The sequence below is a fragment of the Trematomus bernacchii genome, unplaced genomic scaffold (genome assembly GCF_902827165.1).
Source record: "Trematomus bernacchii unplaced genomic scaffold, fTreBer1.1, whole genome shotgun sequence".
Classification (NCBI taxonomy): Eukaryota; Metazoa; Chordata; class Actinopteri; order Perciformes; family Nototheniidae; genus Trematomus; species Trematomus bernacchii.
Genome location: NW_022987739.1, coordinates 4,564,923 through 4,586,470, shown reverse-complemented (window position 1 = coordinate 4,586,470; position 21,548 = coordinate 4,564,923). Strand labels below are relative to the sequence as shown.

At 43.1% G+C, this 21,548-nt stretch overlaps 1 protein-coding gene across 6 annotated transcripts in view; it reads right to left on the bottom strand.

The window, feature by feature from the left end:
* The window catches only part of celf5a (cugbp, Elav-like family member 5a), a 178,909-nt gene that overhangs the window by 106,059 nt on the left and 51,302 nt on the right, over nt 1-21,548 (bottom strand). The gene's annotated exons all lie outside the window — the stretch shown is intronic.

The following is a 21,548-nucleotide window of genomic DNA, read 5'->3' as shown; positions in this document are numbered from 1 at the left end:
CTTATTTCAGATGTCTGTTATTTTGGGCGAAGATGGCCAATCAATGAAGTTGACATTTGTTACCATGAAGGATTCACAATGCAATCATGGGATAGGGGTTGTAAGGGCCTGCTAGGTGCATATATGGGGGGGGGGGGGGTGGAAAGGTCACGGCTAATCTAAAAGAGAACAAGAGTTATTTATCCATACACACCAGAAAAAAAAGAAGATGAGACACAATCTATATATACAGCCCCTGGGGGGTTATGCAGGCATCGCACATATACAGGCACACTGAGATATATACACAAACAAACAAAGTGTCCTATCTGCTGAAAAGCAATTTCCCCCCCTATTTCAATTGGTAATAAACACTGTGCATCAAGTGACCTATCTCGCGGCCCATCACTGAGTTTTGCAGCAGCGTTAAACCGCTTACAAGGATGAGGAAATCTGAATACGCCATTAAACACTCACCCTTGTATGAGGTTAGGTTTACCCTGTTTGCAAAGTCCGTCCGCATCATTTGTGCAGCGTGTTTTCCTGCCACGTTTAATACGGTATGACAGTCATACAGCATGCAGCTGTGGTGAAGGAAGGCAAAGCAAACAGCATGTTGGCTGTACACATCAGTCACATTTAGAACAACCTTGAAACAAATAGCACTATGGACGCATCCTCAGGCACGGAGCGCTGGGAAAAAAGAAATCAAGGGAGACAGACAGGCGGGCATAGCAGGCAGGCAAACAGGCAGCTTTCTCTTTCTCTGCCTATCTCTCTTACTGACTGTACATCAACACCTCCGTTGCCCACACTCGTTCACATTCTAGTCTCTCCCTCCTCTCACTCACATTAATCAATTTCTCTCTCTCTCTCCGTTGTAAATCATCCCTCTCTTCCTCAACCTCAGCAGCAGCAGCTGTGCGGAGGAGGTAGAGTGGATGTCAAAATATTTGGCAGCCATCTCTAGTGCCAGTGTAGCATTTTAACCTCCGTGGTTATTACACATACACAGGTTTGTCTGACATCCCCCCAGGCATTAGCCTTGAAATCTCTCTCTCTCTCCCTCTTTCTTTCTCCCACTCTCTCCCTCTCTCCATTCATCTCATCATTATCCTTACAGCAAGGAAACACAAACAAAAAAGCTCGCTGCTCAGCGCTCTGTGAATGGATGAAGCTTTACGCCAAACACAGCTTGCCCCTAATCCACCACAGGAAAAACTGGAGTAAGGCAGAGGGTTCACTTTTTCACTACCGCTGGAGTGGGAATGGCCAAACGATACACTTGCACTCAATCTTAAGGCTTGTGTACACCACGCCCCCCAATACTCACACATACATAAATACACACTACATATCTCTTTGTCACACACACACACACACACAGATATTTTCAGTAGCTAATCATCTAATTCCTTCCTTCAGCATTGGCTTGGTGTGAGTGTGTAAATCATGAGTGTTGCAGGAACTGTCGGCCCCGGGCTCTGCCTCAGCCATTCAAACACACACACATACACACACACACTCACTCTCTGCCATGCAAACACACACACACACACACACACTATGCATCTCCCACCGTCAAGTCCTTGTTTCAATGCTTTTTGCTGTGGAGGTGTAGGTTATTCCAGGAAGAGAGGAGACCCCACAGGGCTGCCTGACAGCTCGTGTAAATCAGATGTCATAGAAAGATCTAATGGCGCTGCATGGACCTGATCTAGTGTGCTGACAGTTGCATGTACTATGTGCACACACACACATAGCCAAACACCAATGCACAAGCACAACCGGCATGTGTACGCTAACGCAGTACATACAGTAAAGTTAAACAATGGTCGTCTGCCCTGTTTACTTTTCTGAATTTGTCTTTTTATATAATATAAAAGACCAGATTCACACAAACAATACAGGATGAGTGAATTTCCTTTTTCTAAATATGAAATATGTTCAGCTAAAAAAAGTAATTTATGCAGCTCTACTTTACTCCATCTGTTTTGTAGAAACACGGATACATTGCAGTTATTTATTTCTTATTATAAGTCCAGTAATCCTTCACAGCTTATTTTCCGCAGAACAAGACAAATCCTCCACCTATCTGAGGGCACTCATTTGAATTTCCCCTGCAGTTTTACCTGCTTCAAGGATCCTCTTCGGATAATTAGCAATAGCACGTGAACGGGAAGGTCAGTGCAATCAAGATTAGATTGGCCAGTTTAACCGATACGAGGTCTTTGGCACTGGAAAATAAATATTCTACAACACCTTTACTTCATCAACAGGAATATGACGTAAGGGATAGCAGAGAACTACAATGAATGTCTAGTGATGTTTTCGTTTCCCAGCACAGAGCATCTGAAAGAACGCATGCATCTAAAAAAAAAGAGGGGAAACATGTTTGCATCTTTAGTTTCATCGCAGCGAATCGATGGAAGCTGGCACTGTTGTGTTTAGGATGAAAAACATATCTCTTTTTTTCTGCTCCATTAAAACCTGTTCTCCTCTCCTGTGCCCTATTACCGCACAACCTCCTCTGTTCTGCTGTGTACCATCAAAGATATTTCCCTGCCGTGCGTAAAAGACTACCTAACCATTAAAAATAATAACTTGTTAGTATACTGTGACACTTCTACCAGAACACACCACGAACACCGTTTGACAGTAAGCAACAGGGAATCACTGCTATGGAGGACGGGCTAATACAACATGTTAGCATCATGTATTAAAGCTCTTATATTGAGTCAGTATAAGAGTGTGTACAGGATTTTGAAAAGGATTATGCCCAAAAAAGCTTAGGCTGAACTATTGAGTGAGATGTGGTTTAATGCATCATTAAGTACACTGACTGATTTTTTAATATGCAAATCAGGATATGATACATTTTACATGTGCTGAAATATATTTAAGTCTCACAGTGTGAATTACATTTCCACTGTTCTCCGTTACACCAGTGCTTTATATATATGAAGCTGCAAGATGGCTGGCTGTCATTAAGACTAATAATACAAGTAAGAGAGAAAAGAGACAGGAACGGTGAGGCTTGAAAGCTTGCAGGTTCAGAAGTTCATGGCTGTAGCTCTCCAAGTTACATTTCTAATTCCCCCCCATCTGCCTGGTGCACACTTAGGCTCATCAGGCTTCAGTCTGACAACTGATTTGACAGAGGAACCAAGCACATAACGCGATGACCTGTAGGCTCTACACCCAGGCCATAAATATGTATAGAGAAGCCGGCAGGCCAAGGAGTCATTCCAACCTTGTGGAGTACAATATCCTTTAGTCAGAAAATCATGTTCTTCATTATTTTTGATGATAGTTACAGTACAGCTGCAGGTCTCATGTTGTAAAGGAACAAAACAATGAAAAAATTAAATAAAAGTCTTCTGAAAAGTTTGCTGATTGCAGCAGAGGCTAATGATACTGATGAGGGGGGGAGAAAGGCACTCTAGAGGCGTTTGGGGATGTGAGATGAAACATTTTGGGTGAGGCGGGTGAGTATGGATGATAATGAAGTATGAGTACATGGAGCTGGTCTGAGAGACAGAGCTGCATGCAGCAAGCAGCTTACTCACTGCTGGTGAATCACAGCGCTCTGCCTGATAAGCTCTGACTCACTGAGAGGAGGGGGAAGAGAGGAGGGAAAAGTAGGGTGTGTAGGTGGAAATGAACAGAATGTGTGTGTGTGTGTGTGTGTGTGTGTGTGTATGTGTGTGTGTGTGTGTGTCCTTGTGCCCTTATGTGTCCAACATGTACAAGCTACATTCATATAGTTCATGCTTCAGCTGCACACACATAGACCCATGTGAGTCGATGAATTATTTTTGTGTGTAAGTTGTGCGAGTGTGAGTTGTGTGAGTTGTGTGTTTGTATGTGAGATGTGTGTGTGTTTGCTGCAGTGGTGACGGTGAAGGTCAGTTGCGTGGGTGTGTCTCCGGCCTCCCAGCTGTGGCCCGAGGCTAAGGAGCCATCACTGTCACATCTCCTCGCTGCTGTGCGCCCTGCAGCACAGCACAGGACTGACTCACACACACACAACACACACACACACACACACACACACACACACACACACACACACACACACACACACACACACACACACACACACACACACACACACACACACACACACACACACACACACACACACACACACACACACACACACACACACACACAGTCACACACAGTCACACACAGTCACACTTAGCCCTGTGGCACTGAGCGTGCACATGCACACACACACATTGAAATAACATATAAACTAACCTCAGGATACATAGGCACATGGAGAAATTCACAGGGTGAGTCCTCATATGAGCATATTTTGTGCATGCTCTACATTGGAACTTCAGTTTAGCTACACACAGGCAGACACACACACAAAAATCATTGTCAAATCCGTCCCTTTACATCCCTGCCATGGAAAGCATAAAGCATGTCCCCTCTCTAATGTGTGAACCTGATGACCTTGTCCACACTCATTCAATCACGAGAGGAGAGAGCACAATTAATCCTGCAGCCCGCTCCGTAGTCTCCGCTGTATCCTCTCAGCTCACTGCTGTATTCAGCAAATATGTACAAAGAATCTTGTCTGGAAGTTTTGTGCTTCTACAAGCAAAAAGTCAAACAGAGCGAAGGTTTAGAGGTGAACACGACCGCTCCGACATGATGCCTCAATCTTCAACTCTGTCTCTACGTTGGTGTCTTTTTGTATCTTTATCTAAATGCCTTACTCTTCAAATCTGAGTGCACATTTTAGGTTTTCTACTGAAGTTTAAGCCTTGAATTAGATATTGTCATTGTTATCTATGACTACAATAGTATTGTATTGATACAACCGTGAGGGTGAAATGCACACAGCTAGTAAGGGTGACTGCCTCTTTCAGAGAAATACAGCAAGGGGTTGGGCCTCTTCCGCTCCCCTTCAAAAAAGAAATATATGTGACCTCTGGCCATATAGTAGACCTGGAATGGGTTGATGTTATAGCATGAACCTCGGTGTGCCTCTCTCCCGGCCGTCCTCACACTGGCCTCTTTATGGCCCGATGCATGGCACATAAAAAGGAGAGCACATTGCACAATTACTGCCTAATTAACTGGCCGATATTTTATGTGATCAGTGAGGCCGCAGACAGACTGCAGATCATTTGCCAGGATTTTAGAGAACGCGTTTCTCACTGGATCGCTCTGAGGCTGATTTACTGACCTCCACAGCCAATTTGTGTAAGCCTGTGTGTGTTTGTCTACATGGGAGCTTGCTTAACTTAAAAGAGGGCACATACTGTATGTCTATGGAAAGAGTAGGCCGTTTGTCTGAGTCATGGTTTATACCCTACACTGCTCCCCTTTCCTCCTTCCACCCCCGCCTCTCTCAGACCTTAACAGCAAGCAGGTTTGCATTGGGATTTGAGGTGTAATTAAATTCAATAAATAGGCGAAGGTGAAGAAATAAATCAAGCGGAAAATGATAAACAACAGGAGATTAAATGCCACTGAGCCGTGCAAACAAATATTTCAATAGAATTTTCTACAGAGGGCACACTGGGAACCCTGCAAACCTCAAAAACTTTCTTGAATGAAAGTCAGCTCACCAAAGCCACCCGGGCTATAATTACGTTTGACACGATCTTCCTCGTTGACATTATGATATGGCGCACAATAGGGAAATAAATAACCGTTTGAAGGACATAGATTGTAGGAGATGACAGGTGATGTTCCCTGCCCTCCGTCTCTGACGCACCTCATCATCCTCCTGCATCATCGCTTATTCAGAGGCCGGCCAACTCTTTATTAATGACTATTGAAGTAGCAATTAATGCTGCATAATACATGAACTACAGCTGTGCAAATCTGAATAAAGTTTGATTAGGTGCTAAAGAGGAAAGGGGAAATACTGCTGGTGCATATTAATGCTACCATTTTACAGGAGGGGGGGGGGTGATCAGTAGGGGGCTGCTCTTTGTGGCGCACTGGCCAGATGAAGCTAAAAAAAGTCGGTTACCCAGCCAGTGCTAAAAGTCAGTAATAAAGACCAAAGCATCTCAGATGGACTGTGGAGGCCATAGTACCCGTGGTCCTGTTCAATTTTAAGCAGTGAGATGTGAGTCATAGTGCCTCGGTTCACACACTGATTTGCTTGCTCCGCTCCGTACCGCAACCATACAGCCCTCCTGGGCATAGCAAGCCTAAGTGCTTAAAGTCCCCAGAATGGAAATGAGGCATCGTTCAAGGCCACACCTGGTGCACTGAAAGCACCCGGGTCCACTGCTCTATGAATTAATGACGGATCCTAACAGCACCGAGGTCAATCTTTGACTCCAGCTACTCATTTACAGCCCTCAGAACAGTTATGAGAAACCCAACTGAAATGTCTGCCTCCTTGTGTGTGTGTGTGTGTGTGTGTGTGTGTGTGTGTGTGTGTGTGTGTGTGTGTGTGTGTGTGTGTGTGTGTGTGTGTGTGTGTGTGTGTGTGTGTGTGTGTGTGTGTGTCTGCTTATTCTCCCTCCATCGCCTCGATAGAGACATGCGGTCCAACCCCAGATTAAAATGACAAGGACAAAAATGCTTGCACCCCGGCCTTTTAAAATGATCAACCGTGTCTATTCTTCTCTCCAATTCACTCTCTCTCTTTGCTTCTGCTCTCATGCCACTCAGTAAATCTTTAATTCCTAAAAATACAGTCTCCAGTCTTCCCGCAATCTCTCTCTCTCTCTCTCTCTCTCAATTCCTCCCTCTCCCACTCTTTCCTTCTCTTTTCTCCTCCGCTCTTGTCCTCTTTTGAACAGCTGCTCTGCCTTTATTATGTTGCTGCTTTCTCTCTCTCTAGCTCTCTCCCTGTCTGGCCTTTCAGTCTAATCCTCCAATTGCCTTTCACATGCACAATATTCCCCTCCTAGCCCCCCATTCCTCTGACAGGCTTTCACATATTAGATTAGGCTTAGCTTTGTTTATTTATTTATTTAGTCGAGGCTATTGTCTCTGAAACTTTTGCCAACCCAAATTCTCCTAAAAGAAACCTAAAACTGTAATGCTGCCGACTGTAATTTACAGCTCGTTCCTATTTTCCGGCAGCAACATTCTGCTACATATCAATTTGGCTCTTGTGTGCTCTACTGCAATCATTCTTTGGTGCTCGTTGTTGGCAGTGAACATGGCGGCACTAACAGAGTGTTTTAGAACAGGCTGTCTAATGGAAGCTTGCTGCTTTTTGTGGTTTGCAAAATCATTTAGTGGTTAAAGAAAATACACGGTAGCAAATGGGTTGAGCAGTCACCCGTTACGCCGGCCACCAGCACCTCGGTGTAATTGTGGTAATGAAGTCCAGGCTGACCCTATGATGCAAGGTCCATGCATACTGCCATTCTGACTCTTTTATGGACCTGACCTGAGTTACGACCCTCTCTCTGATAGGCTGGTGCTGAGAAAGATGGAGAGAAGGGTGGAAGAAGGGTGGGAGGGGGAACAAGAGAAAATAAAACGGCGTGGAAGAACACAAGAGAGCAATAGGCTGCTAAAAAGTCAGCCAATGACAGATGGACAGAGGAAGGGGTTTCCAGTAAATCATTATAATGAAATGAGTCTTTTACCTTAAGGACAGTCGCTCTAAGGGATTGTTATTCAAAAGCCCTATGCAGGTCTGGCCCTACCCTTCAGCCTTCCCCTTTTGGCACATTAGCCCTCAGTCTGGCCTGCCATCTCTGTCCCTATCTCCCTAACCTCTCTCGTGAGCAGGCGCAATCAGGAATCAATAGCCATGTCACAGGGAACCCATGCTACTTTGACACCAGTGGATACGACAAAAAAGTCTATTACACGGCAGTTATCTCCATTACTGCTGAGCAACTTGGTCTCGCAAAAGTCACCCGATGGAGGATGGCAGGCTGAGGAAATCAGGGTGGGTGGTGGTGGTGACAGGTTGTGAAGGTCTAATGCTAAGGAACATGTCTGATTAACCTGCATCTCTCCTTTGGGATCAGGTCTGTGTGCCTGGCAGAAGACAGAAGACACCCAACCAGCAGACAGACGTGTTTATATTTAGCAAGAGCAACCAAGACCTACTGTACAGTGTGTCACTATCCTTGACAACCATATACTGTTCTCCACCTTTACAACAGGGAACTTGTACGCTCCAACTGCGTAGATCTTTTTTTAACAAATATGTTCTGTCACAGATGTTCTTCTTTCATACATATGGTTCAACCGTGATGTCTTTTTTGAAAACAGCAGCTAGTGTCTCCATGACCACAAGAGGACGTCTGGCTTGTCAGAAAAACATAGCAGTTTAAAGCAAAACCAAAGTTGATGGTTTTCCGATGAGGACAGGTTCAATGTAGGCTACCAGGTGTAATAGAGCACTGCAGGGTTCATGCAGAGGGAGACCTTTGGGTCAGAATGGGACAGGAACCGTAAAGCAATGTGACACTGTTAACTGGGTCTCACCTTGGCCCAGTGACCTTGATCAGTCAGGGCATCAGTCGATGTTTAATTGTAGAAATGCCATGTATTCGATGTGGGTGGGATTGGCTGTACTCAGTGGAGTTTCCTCTGTGTCGCACGCTTCGCACCTAGGTTGCTTTATGACACTCATTTGTCTGATTAGCTAAACAAACGCTAACTGCTCACCAACTCACCTCTACAGATAGGCCTGGATCTTCTCTATCTGTTCAAAGCCTGTGTGGTGCATTCAGTGACATTCATACACGTAGAGCTTAAGAACGAACAATGTACATGCTAGGGATGCTCCGATCGTTATCGGCCGATATTCACTCTCTGCCGATCGATCGGTGCTCTCTATAAAGGCCGATCAGGAGAGCCGATCACATGACATAAAATACATGACACTTTTCTCTGTGCGCGGCAAAACAAGTTCGCCAAAATGGCTTCACCAGTCTGGCAGTTTTTTAAGGTGTCCGAAAATGACAATAAAATAGCGGTATGCAACGTGTGTGAAGCAGAAATCCTGCAGCTCCGCCCGCTGTGACGGACCGGTGAGCGGAGCAAAACACACACTAAGAGTTAGACCTAACACACTTAGCTATTTGATCTACCTCTGGAACAAGCTAAACTAGTTATAAATATATGTATTCTTCACTGTCGGGTCACTCATTACTGGATCAGTGAGCTGCATGAGACGATACTGACAGGCTGTCAGGAGAGAGAGAGAGAGAGAGAGAGAGAGAGAGAGAGAGAGGGAGAGAGGGGGGAGAGAGGAAAAGAGAGTGCTTCCGCTCATTTCTCCCGTGTTATTATCCAAAGTGAATGTAAACTTGAATAATGTACTTCATTTGAATGTAATAATTATGTTGGTTGTTGTGTCTGGAAGCGCCAGTGAATGAGCCCCATTAACTGAGTTTTAAACATCACTTTAAATGGAAGATCCCCATAGCCCCCACCCACTCGATCGGATCCGCGATCGGTATCGGCCGATACTGATTCCGGCGATCGACCCCAAAATTGGCGATCGGAGCATCCCTGAAGATGAAGATTATCAACTGATAAAGTGCTCATAAATCATCACAGCGTGTGAATTAGAAAACAGAAGCATTAATCAGTGGCTTTAGCACAGATACTGTACAATTAATGCTATATATTTATCTTCATTTAATGTGTGGGATGAGCAAACTGTACAAGCTCCACACTTTATGATGTATGATTGGTTCAGAATGAAATAAAAAGATGGCGGTACTTTGTGCACGCAGGAGGAATGCAAATGATGCTCCCACTGTTGAAGAAACGCGACATAATGTTTGTCTTAGTAACATACAGCCTCTGATGCACAGAGCTTGTGTGGTAATGAAAGCAATAGGTCTCTGTGAGTGGAGATTGCTTTTCCAGAGCTTCATTTTACAGCTTGGTGTTGAATACACTCCTCTGGCAACTCCTCTTGAATGTTTCATCACAGACGAGATCCCAAGGGTTGGTACAACCCCCTCATCACACATTGACACTCACTATGAGGAGGCCACATCATGCATGTGGAGGATATGAGAGTCAACTGGATGCCATTTCATCTGGTTTGGGAGCGAGTTGATTGCATATTCATTGTGGAGGTACAAACGTGATAGAATGTCAAGCCAGGGCAGCTACATGTATAGTAGCTACAGTTAGCCTGGTGTGTCCACATAGCTTTTGGACGTGTCAAATTATCCCTTCTTTATCCATCTTTGGCTCAAACTACAGCTGTCATGTGGCCACACGTTCATGGTCACATTTGTGTAAATATGTAATCATAACATTGTAACACCAATTTCTGTGCGCTGTTAAAGGCTCTGGGTTCAGTACAATTATTTTCCTGATTGACTCCAGCTTTTGTGGCTTGTTGGATGGTTAAAGAAACCACAGGAGGCAAAGAATAAGAAGGACGCCCATTTTCTAGTCAAATAATGAGTCATACAATCTTAGTATAATTATGACATCCATAAATACTAGCCACTGCCAAGAACATGCCAGATGGCTTAGTGAGCGATTATGATTGACGCATCATAGTACAGAAACAGAGTGATTTTTTTCGACTCAGTAGTTCAACAGAAGTATACAGTACATCTGTCAACAAGAACAGACAGACAAGACAGGAGTGAAACAGAGCCAGTGGAGCCGAGTCTTTGAAGGATGTCGGGACAGTGTCAAGATTGAAACCACCTACCTGGGGAAAGCCTGTATGCGTGTGCTTTTTACATGCATGTGCATCAGAGCATGGGAATTAGTGTCTGTATACAAGCAGTCTTTATGATTGCTTTGCATGACTACCATCTAGTGTGTTTGGGGGTTGGTGGAGTGTCAGGTGGAGGAATGTACGTTAGTGAGCTAGCAGCACGTGTATGCGGCTGCCTCTGAACTAGTCTTCAAAGACACGCCAGGCAGCTGCTTTCATTGAGCTGCACACCGGGTCACGACTGTTAACGAGAGGTGGGTGTCCTTAACAAACACAAACAGATAAATAAAGTGAAGAAATAAAGATGAGATGTGGTTCATATAAATATTTAATCCTAACAAATGCATTCCCACTAGGGTTGTGCGATTATGGCAAAAATCATAATCACGATTATTTTGGTCAATAATTGATATCACGATTATTAAAAACGATTATCCATTTACTTTGAAAACATCCATATATTGAAAAAAAAAATGTGAACAGTATGTTTTTAACAGTTGATTACCCTGAACTTTAAGTATAATTCAACTGAAAAACCAATAAAAAACAAAAAAATTACATTTTTTTTTTTTTTTTTTTAATAAAAATAATAATCGTTTTATTTCGATTACATTGTTTTCGTAATCGTTGCAAGCCAAAATCGTAATCGAGATTAAAATACGATTAATTGCACAGCCCTAATTCCCACTGAACAGTTTGTGAAGTTCTCTTATTGTCACGCCATGTATATACTTCCTTGAAAAACGTTGGACATGGAAGTGTGCAACAATATTCTTTGCATTGTGTGGAGAGGCTCTACATTTTTTACAGAATTTCATGTTTACCAGATACACTTTTCTCTTAAAAAAGGAAAAAAAGTCAATGGTCAAAAGTCAGATGTTAGTGGGGCACGTACGAATGATGGATTAAAATATCTGCTACACAGAATCTGGTGCGGACACCGCTGTCACAGCTAGAATTGAACCCATTGCTCACAGGCCAAAAGCTGCGTTTCACAACACAAACTTTGTCTGCACTAAAATCCCATCCGAAAACACATTAACACAAAAAAGAAATGTCCCTTCCTTTGCTCTATATGGTATACATATACAGTATGTACATAGGGGCCATATTAAATAAGAAAGAAACGAATAAAGAAGGAGTCTTACTGTAGGCTTCAAACATAAGCTCACAATAAGGGCTAAGCATTCAGCTTTTAATTAACATTAGCCGTATCAGCATGGAGTAATTTAAAATTGTCTTAGAGACTTCAGAGAGAAAGAGTGAAAGACAGACGTTGAACCATTAAGCTCAGCTGATAAACCAGTCATACCGTTGGAGTCACTATCTCATGCTATAATTTTGATCTTTCACTTTGTATTGTGCTTCTTTTTTTAGAAACACATGGTGCTTTTCCTTCCCTCCTTCCTCCCCCTTATTCTTTTTGATCCAACCCTCTTTTCTTTCCATATTTCTCTTCCTTCAAGCTTCATCTTTTTTTTCCCCCCATGTTCTTTATTTCTTCTTGCTCTCAGCTTTTTTTCTCGTGCTTTTATCTCCACTTCATACGGAATAACTGTGCGGCTTGGTGAGTATAATGAGGCTGTTCCTCCACGGCTTCAAACCTTCCCTTTACCCGTTTGCCAGGCTTCTAAAACAAACCTGTGACAAATATTTTGACATTCAGACACAAGGGAAGACGTGTGCAATGATTCCAAGCATTCTGATACATCTTCTACAATAACAAGAAAAAAAAAGTAATAGGGAGGAAAAACCCTTTAACAACATACTGTAGAGTAAATGAGAAAGAGAACGCAATCAAGTGCTGATGTGGTTTCCCTTTTTCCCATTTTTAAACAGTAGTGATCTCTTTGAAGCTGAAATTAGCTGTCCACTGTGGAATTAGTAAGCATAATACTGGAGCCTATTTAGACTGAGTAATTAAAGCCGAGAACAGGCTCTATACGTTATGTTGTAAACGTTTGAGCAGGCCAGCGGTGTACCACATTGTCATGGATCACACTGAATTGGCATAGGCAGCTTGTTGTGCAGATACCGTCACTGTAGCACGTTTGTAACGGTAATTGCTATGAATGAAACACCCATGGTACTGCATAGAACGCCACTCCACAATAAACTTGATTATTATGGTAATTATATAAGTATAAAACATTTTAGCGTGAGGGCTTAGATTCATCATCACAATTGCTGTAAGTGCATTTACAGAGCTGGGAATTGAGAGTCTGGTTATTCAACGGCCCAAACCATTGAGTTGATGGGAGTTTAGCAAAATTAGAAATCCATCTGGAGAAAAGGCAACGTTCTTTCCATTGTGATCATAATCATTTTTCTTGTTCCGCTATTGATTTAGCTTCCAATGCTCTGGTTGCTTTTTGCTCCAAAGGACAGCGAGGAAAAGGAGTGGATGAAGCAGGAAGATAAGACAGAGGGATGGTGGGATAAGAGGGCGGAGGAGGAGGAGGAGGAGGAGGAGGGTCGGTGATGAGTCTTGAGCCGCCCTGAGCAGTAATGAGGAAGCAGTAAAAATGAGACAGCATTGTGTTGTACTTTAAGGTAGTTCATCTTCAAAATGAATAGTCCCTGAAGGGCCAGGTGGTTAATGCCATTTATTAATAGACGGACAGGGCCAGCAGTTTGGGCTGTGGCCCTGTGAGAGCCCTTAGTTAGGATGGAGAAAGAGTGTGTGACTGACTAAGAGATAAACACAAGAAGAGTTTAGGGTGGGGGGCTGCAACTGAGCAAATGGGGGACAGAATGGCAAAGCGAGTCTGCCTATTGATTGCAAGGATGAGCTATAAGGGGTGTTGGGATGTTCGCAGCTGCCAATAAAGACATTTTTGATTAAAAAGTGATGGCATTTAAGGTCGGATCATCCATCTAATGCCAGCTAATCACCACAGGCGCTCCATGTCAGTACTCTAGGGCAAGGTCAATAGGTCAGAGGCTTATTCTTTCGGGAATGCTGGTCACTTTCTTTTGGGGGAAAAGGGGTTACCAAAATATGAATGGACGATACAGCAAAGGGATTATTTATAATTCGTTTAATATGCCATTCCTTGCACACTTAATGTCAATATTATCCTACTTTTACATTTTGTCAGCTGTAATTTAAGCCTTCATATGTTTTATTTGACAGTCTTTAGATTGTTATCTTCACAGCCATCTTGTGTATATGTTACTTTTTAGTTCCGTTTTCTTTTCTATTTGAGATGTTTATATTTTATGTTTGTTTATTTATTTATTTTTTAAATGATGTGCAATGCCTTGCTTCAACATGCTGCTGTGACGAACACATTTCCCAGTTGAGCATCACTAAAGTATATCTTATTTAATCATCTTATTATAGGAACAATGTATATATGTTTGTGCATATATAAGCGAGAGGTGCCCATCACCCCGAACCAGGATCATAGAGCAGTGAATGCCTGGTCCTGAGCCTGTGGTGACCCGGCCTCCTAATGAACCAACAGGCGTTACCTCCCTGTTAACCCGCTCTGCGCCCCGCCATTCGTCATAAAGTGGGGGGGGAGCTGTCACAGGCGGGCTGAGGAGACGCACCACACACCGGCAGCAGCAGTACAGCTGCCTGAGTCGAGCACTGAGCCGTTTGCACCGGGAGCATCTTTAGCTGCCTCCCAGGACACCACACAGCGACAGCTCTTGCCAAATTGCTTTCATTACGTGGGAAGTATCAGTCTTGATAAAAGATCCAAACAAAGGAAGCGAGGTGGATTTACTGTGCTGCTCCACCTGGGCTCTAAAAATATTGTTTGGTGTTGGGAGTAAAATATCACCGCTGCCATTTGCACACATCTAAATCTCTGAGTGTAGACAGCGTCGGTGTGCAGCTAGCTACAGGCCATATTGCTATTGATTGGTTGAATGATAGAACAATTTCTTACCTGATGTTGGAGATGCACCAGAGGCGATGGCATGGGGAGAGAAAGAGAGAATTTGATTAGTGGTGGCCTTGTAAGTTATAAAGTACATGCTCAATAGGGAAGTACAAGCATACTCCATTATTACACTATTGCAATCAAAGTGTGCAATCTCCACTCCGAGAATCGATTCAACATTTCCTCGGTGGTTTTAACACATAAAGTGATAAAAAGCTGCCCTGAGTGCAATCTGACACTTCTATAGGAACGATCCTAAAGAGTAATTTATTGTTTCACGCTCTCTTAGTGAAGAGCAACACCACAACATGACAGACACGTATTTATAGTTCAAGTATACAAAGACCTCATTTAAATATTGATGTGTGTGTTAAGGCCGCTACACACCCACCTGAGACCAAAGAACGCGTACCGAAGGCGTCCCGACTTTTACGTCAGCTTCGTCGGCTACGTCGCCCGCTACGCCGCCCGCCTACGAACACACCGCAAATACTTCAGTCGACGAGTGGCAAAAACTGTCCTTACCAGCAGGCAGCGGTAGTGTGAACAGCCAATCAGAGTGATTGCTTGTCCCGACTTTCTCTGACCTCCCTGTTGAATCGGCCGCGGGAGGCGTCGGGAGGTGTGAAAAGGTGCCGTAAAGAGACGACGGTGCGGGACACACAAACCTGAGTAGGGCGCCGCGAATGCCCGACTGCCTCTGACGGCCTCTGACGGCCTCTGACTCCCAAAATCGGGCTGGTGTGTCCGGGCCTTTAGTGTGAGAACTATGACTTGGCTGAATGACTAAATGCCTTTTTTTATGTTTCCAACAGCATCTCACAATTAGTTTTATAGCTAATGTTGTCATGTACTTATGCTATGTGTGTTCTTTTAAATTGGTTTGAATTGTGCAATTTCTTCAAGACAAAAGTTTCATTTCATATCATACTAACTTGCTTTCCCCTACTTCCTTCACCACATTGTAAATAATATTGAAAGTTTAAAACAAGGATGAACTCACTTCCCCCTTTGACAGAGTGTGTATGGTGTCCTAGTGATAAAGACAAAGACATTTTAAGCCATAAAGCAGTGTGAATAGGAATCCTCTTCCCCCCTAAGCCGGACTCCAGTGCCCCTTACACCCCTGACACTCACTAAGGCTCTGAGTCAAAGTCTTGTTCTCATATCCAACGGAGCCTCCCACCACAAATGTGCTTACATACATATTCATTGGCATTGCACATAAACCCTGCCCATACGCCAGCAGAAGCAGCCATCTGCATTAACAGGACTCAAGCTGTGAGCTAGGCTCCATCCACCAAGCTTCTTCAGACGTATATACATCAGTGGGAGCCCGGGCAAAGCAAAATCCCAGCACCCTTTTCCAAAGAAACCTACACTTGGCAGGTGAGAGTGAGATTCACAGCTTGACTATTGATGGTACAGTAACCATATATAGCTGTTCCACATGATTTAGTTTAGAGTGTTTAGTGGGCAAGTGCTACTTTTATGACTTATTTTTTCAGATGTGTCCACACAAAGCTGTAGCTTGAAGAACAAAGAGTTGTGTACTTTGATGCTTGTTGGCAAAGTAAAAATAAGAAAAATATCACTCGTCACCGGCTTGGTCTTCAATATCAGGAAACATGTATTTATTATCCTTGCAAGAATGGAAGTAGTCATCACACAGAGGGCTGCGTGGGACAAATAGTACCCTGAACAGTGTCCTTCAGATGCTTATATACAAGAGAGGGTGGTCACAAGATGGAAGAATACCGGTTCAAAGCAGTATTCTGACATTAGTTAAGATTAGCTAAGGTCTGCGTAAGTAAAGAACATGACAGTCATATGCCTATCTGTCTACGGGCTGTGTCATCATGCCAATCTTAGGAACATAGCTATCATAACTTCAACACAGTGGGTGTTTCTCAATCGCGAGCACGCTTGCTTGGTAGCACATGTCTGCCGAGCATCTTGCTTCAGAAGCGAGTCAAGAATACTTCCTGGCATTCGGAAAACGAAGAGTGGAACAGGCTAGCAAGTGTGCAGGTGTGCGTCATATGAGAGGCCCCGCCTTACATCTTCCGCCACAGATTTGGGGAAATTGGTCCGTGCGCAAAGCATTGTGGGGATTTTAAGACCGCGGAGTCTACTCATGTGCAGCCTCGATATTTCTCCAAACGGAGTACGCCGGGCTCGGTAGATTTCCAAGTATGCTGGCGATTGGAACAGTACCAGGCGGCACTCGATGACGTAGTGTGCTTGAAATAGTGGCTCTGAAGCAGCTATACTCGCGATTGAGAAACACCCAGTGTCTCATGAGCGTCATCCATGTAGTCATACATCCGGCTACGTACACAGCTACGTAGGGCCTCTGTTATCATGTGCTACTCTGATATAGAAGGAACATTCAGCATTTTCCCAACACAATGTATGATGTCCAATGCATTTATTTAGTACATTTGTATGAAAGTAGTTGAAGACTGTTAGGAAAAAAAAGGAATGAAATTAGAAGTTACGCAATTGTTTCTTTATAACGCCCCATCGAAAGAGAAACCCAACCTCTGATCTGCCTAAACTTTTAAGTAAGGATCATCCTCTTTCTTTTAGAAGCCGTCGCTCAGAGCTCTCTCTGCTGACAGATCCCTTTACAGATAAAGCCTGGGGATCTCCAGCCAGATACAGTGTCACTAGATATCTGTTTTTCCCACAGATTACATCAGCCACGGTTTTAAACACTCACATGGGCACAGAGACACACATACAAGATGATCACAGCGTTGCCTATCAGCAGCCTGCTTTAAGGAGGAATAAAGTGATGTGCAGGCAAAGGGTTACATTTTCCTGAGCCCTAGCTCCCCATTCGGCCGCTCTGGAGGACTTCTGTGTGTAATTATTTAAAGGCCTTGTATTACAGTCTCCAACAGCAGTGATCATAACATGGAGGGAAAGATAAAAGGGGGATTGTTTGATGGCGGGATAGAGGGAGGGATCAGCCCCCTGCTGTGAGACAGTAAAGCCTTGCAAGTCGGTCCTATGTAGAAAAAGGGTGGGGGAGAGTAACATGATGTGTGTTACCTCCATGTTTCCATGCAGTGAGGCTGCAATAGTCTACAGCTAACAGCCGGCTCCCGGGATCAGCCACAGGGATGAAGCAACTCCCTGTGAAATCAGAAATGAACCAACAGCACCGCTGCTCGCGCATGCGCTCACTCATTTTTGTTGCCGCGATTCAGGCTGCTAATTCTGATGCAACAACCTGGAGCTAGAATGCTCCAATGATGATAAACAAACAGCATTTTGGATGGGGAGGGACGGATGGAGGGCTGGATGTAGAGAAGGAGAGAGGGAAGGCGAGAGTGTGGCAGTGCTGGGCAAATAAGACTCAGGGGCTTTTTTTTCTTCCTTTCGGTTCTTTAAACAAATGTATGTTTGAAGTTGGGGCTCAGCTGAACACAAGCTGTTTGAAAAAAGACTGATGCAAGAGTGGAGCGGGAGATGAGAGAGAGGCCGAAAAGGGAAGACAGAAAAGGGATCCATGAGAAATAACATGCGCAGACACAGTGAGACAAATATATGGAAACAGCATGATGTTGTAATGCAGGTCAAGAACATAGACAGAGAAAGACGGAAAGGAGGCCTCCAGTGGTGCAAGGGGGTGTTGCAGCAGAAATTCAATATGAGCTGATATGAACTGAACATGATTATTTTTTTATGAATACAAAAATTAAGAGCTGAATAGGCAAGCATCACTATAGCACGGCATCTAAGAGGGAATTATTACTATTCTAAAATGATCTTAAAAGAAAGCACAAAATGAAATATATTGTGATCAGATTCACTGCGCAAAGATTCTGTTCCTGGTAAGAAGCACTCATGTGGGAAGGTCAAAAATGACAAAGTGTCTTTATTCCGTTGTACCATCCAAAGCCTTTCTAACGTCCAAAGCACACATACACACTCATGCATTAACACACAGACACACACATTTGTGCGACACTTTAATCAGAGCGTGGCATGCTCTCAGTCCAGACAAAGCCCAATCAGGGCGGTGATAATTTGGCCTCTCCTTCAATCAGCAGCACCGTAATTGCATCAGTCACAATCTCCATTTCATCTTTCATCTCTGTGTCCGGGTGGCGGACAGGAGACAGAAGGACACTCTGAGGCTCGGGCCTGTCATTAAAACAGACAGCCAGCAAATCCAGGGGAACAGACAAGGAGCACAATACAACTAATTGTTGTCATTTCAATAAGGCTCACTCAAGGCCTCCCATTGCATGAACATCTTCTTGTAATTATCTTTCTTTTAAAACCGAAATGGCATTGGTAAGTTGATAAGTGAGACATCGTTACGTTTACTACTTAGAAAAACTACAGTGGTTAACATGTGTATTTATATGATAACGCATTCAAGCAAATATCTCAAAATAAATATAAACAACACTGGACCATTTTAAGGAAAAAATGCCAGTCTAAAAATGTAAACTTTAGATAAGAGTTATATTGTATAACAGTATTTAATTTCACGTATTACCAGTGTAACTCCTCAGCGGAAAAATAAAATAAACCATGCTGTGATCTAGGGCTGCACGATATATCGTGTCGTGACGATAATCGCGTTATGCGCATGCGCGATATTTACATCGCAGGATGTGCGATCTTTTTAATTTTAATTTTATTTTAATTATTATTTTTTTTTTTTAGGACGTGCGATATTAAGTAGGCAAATGAACTCAAACACGTCATGTTACAATTATTTTGCTGCTTGCTACAAAAGGAAAACTCGCGCAGCTCTCATGTCAGGGGTACTTGAGTGACAGCAAACCACCAATCGCAATCATTCTTGATCAGATCACAGCAGGATAACCGAGCTAGCTCGTTGCTCTGATAACTTAAGATCCAGAAGTCCGTGACTAAAATCCTTCATCCGGTTAAATATTGTTAAGAAAATCTTCAATTCCTGTATTTTTTCATATCGCAATATATATATCGCAATATATATCGCAGGGGAAGAAAATATCGCAATGTCAGTTTTTTCCAATATTGTGCAGCCCTACTGTGATCTATCAAGTCAAAGCCTTTTAAAATAAGAGTATGGTGATGACAATGCAAAAGTAAATGCAGTTTTATAATTCCCTAGTGCTTCATATATTATTAGGTAAGATAAGGAAGAGACAAAGATAGTCAAATGAGTGAAGAAACAAGAAGAATGAAAAAATGGTAGAGATTGATAGGTAAAGGATAACAATTGGAATTCATGACTTCTGTTATCTTTGGCAACATGAGTCATATATACATTTAGCATGTAACGTAATGCATATGTCATGTAAGTGAAATTAGCCTTTGAATGATTAATGAGACATTTGACTTTTTCATTTGGACCATTGAGACAGGAATATATTAGTCTTCAGGGGAGACCAGTAGAGGAGGAATCACGTGAGAGTCTATAGCCTCTACCACACAAGGCACATATTCAATTACAGAGAATTACATTTAAATGTGTAATATTATTTAGTTCATAAGATGCTCCAGAAAGAAATGTATCCTGCTGATACACGTTTCAAAATATGAAATCCAAGGTCAGAGAAACGCAGTCCCACCTGGACCGAGACAATAGCTTTATTTAAAAGGAAATGAACAGATTTATCAGCGCTGTGGAGGAAGTATAGGTGATCAGTGTCTCATACACAAAGCAGAGCTGAAATACTGCACAAATGAAGAGATTGATGCCCTGGCGATAAAAACTCCCTGATCGAATGATGCATCTGTGGCATGCCGAAACACACACACACGTGTTCTGAAACACACACACAAATGTATATCTTCTTTCCTGTCAAACATAACCAAATACAAGGCAAGTTTGTCTATTCTCCAAACCAATGGATCAATGCTGGGCAGCATATAGATAAAAGCAGACAGACGGATCAATTCAGATGATCTATGGAAGTTATTAGTAATGACATTTATGAATATTTGATGGAAAGGTATAGAGAATGTCATCATGAATTGTTATATAAGGAAATGAGGCAGGAATATAAAACAAACAGCATTAAACATTGAACGTGGCTCCCATGTCAAAAGGATTGTGTCCAGAATAATGGGTGAGTAAACAGGGGAGAGGGGGCGGACAATCAGTCGTTCTTTATGTTTCTGCCTCTTAGTGGAGAAGGAAAGGTCGAGCCAGTGTGTCTAACGACCATTTGAGAGGAGGCCAGGGATCACTTTGGTAGAGCAGAGTGTGTGTGGGGGGGGCTGCTTCAAGGGTTTTTAAAAAGTAAAAGCCGTCATCATTTTATATATTTATTGATTTGACCTGACCCCACTAGTTGTGTTGTTATTGTAATGCATTCAAAATAAAAGCCAGTAAAATGTTTAGCATTTATCAATACGCCTCGTTCTGGCATTCAAATTAATTGAATAAGAGGAGCCAGTCGGGGCACGGTGGCTCAAAACATCCAGGATACACTCAACCCACGTGGACACAGTTGACATCTGATCCACCTCTTCAGACTACATCACAGTTATTCTGCTGTCTTGTCGATGTGCTCTTGCAATGCATCCTGTTCTGCATGCATGCTGTACACGCTTTTTAGAGATAGCCTACTCTCTCCTCACCTTCCTCAATCCATATTTACATGGCAGTGAGTGGGCCAGTGATCGTCCTCCTGAGTACCCCTGCTATGTCAGATGAGCTCTAAAAACAGAACAGCTGATCTCCGGTACAGAGGGCTGTGCAAAAGTAGAAATAAAGAGATCTTTTGTTAATTTTCATTGGGATAAAACTCAAGCAAAGACGGTGAAATGCACTATAAATACAGGAAGAAAAGCTGACATTTCTCCTCCAGACCATAGACAAAGTGCAGCAGCAGGGGTAGCTGATACTGATGTCCTTGCCACAGTTAGTGTATATCACTTTAAAGGGGCCATATTTCGCCATTTAGTGCTGACGTGAGCAGATTTCATGGGGACAGGAGAGGCATGGAACATCTGGATGGCGTTTAGGCTGTTTATAAAGACAGGAAGTCCTCTCTGACCTG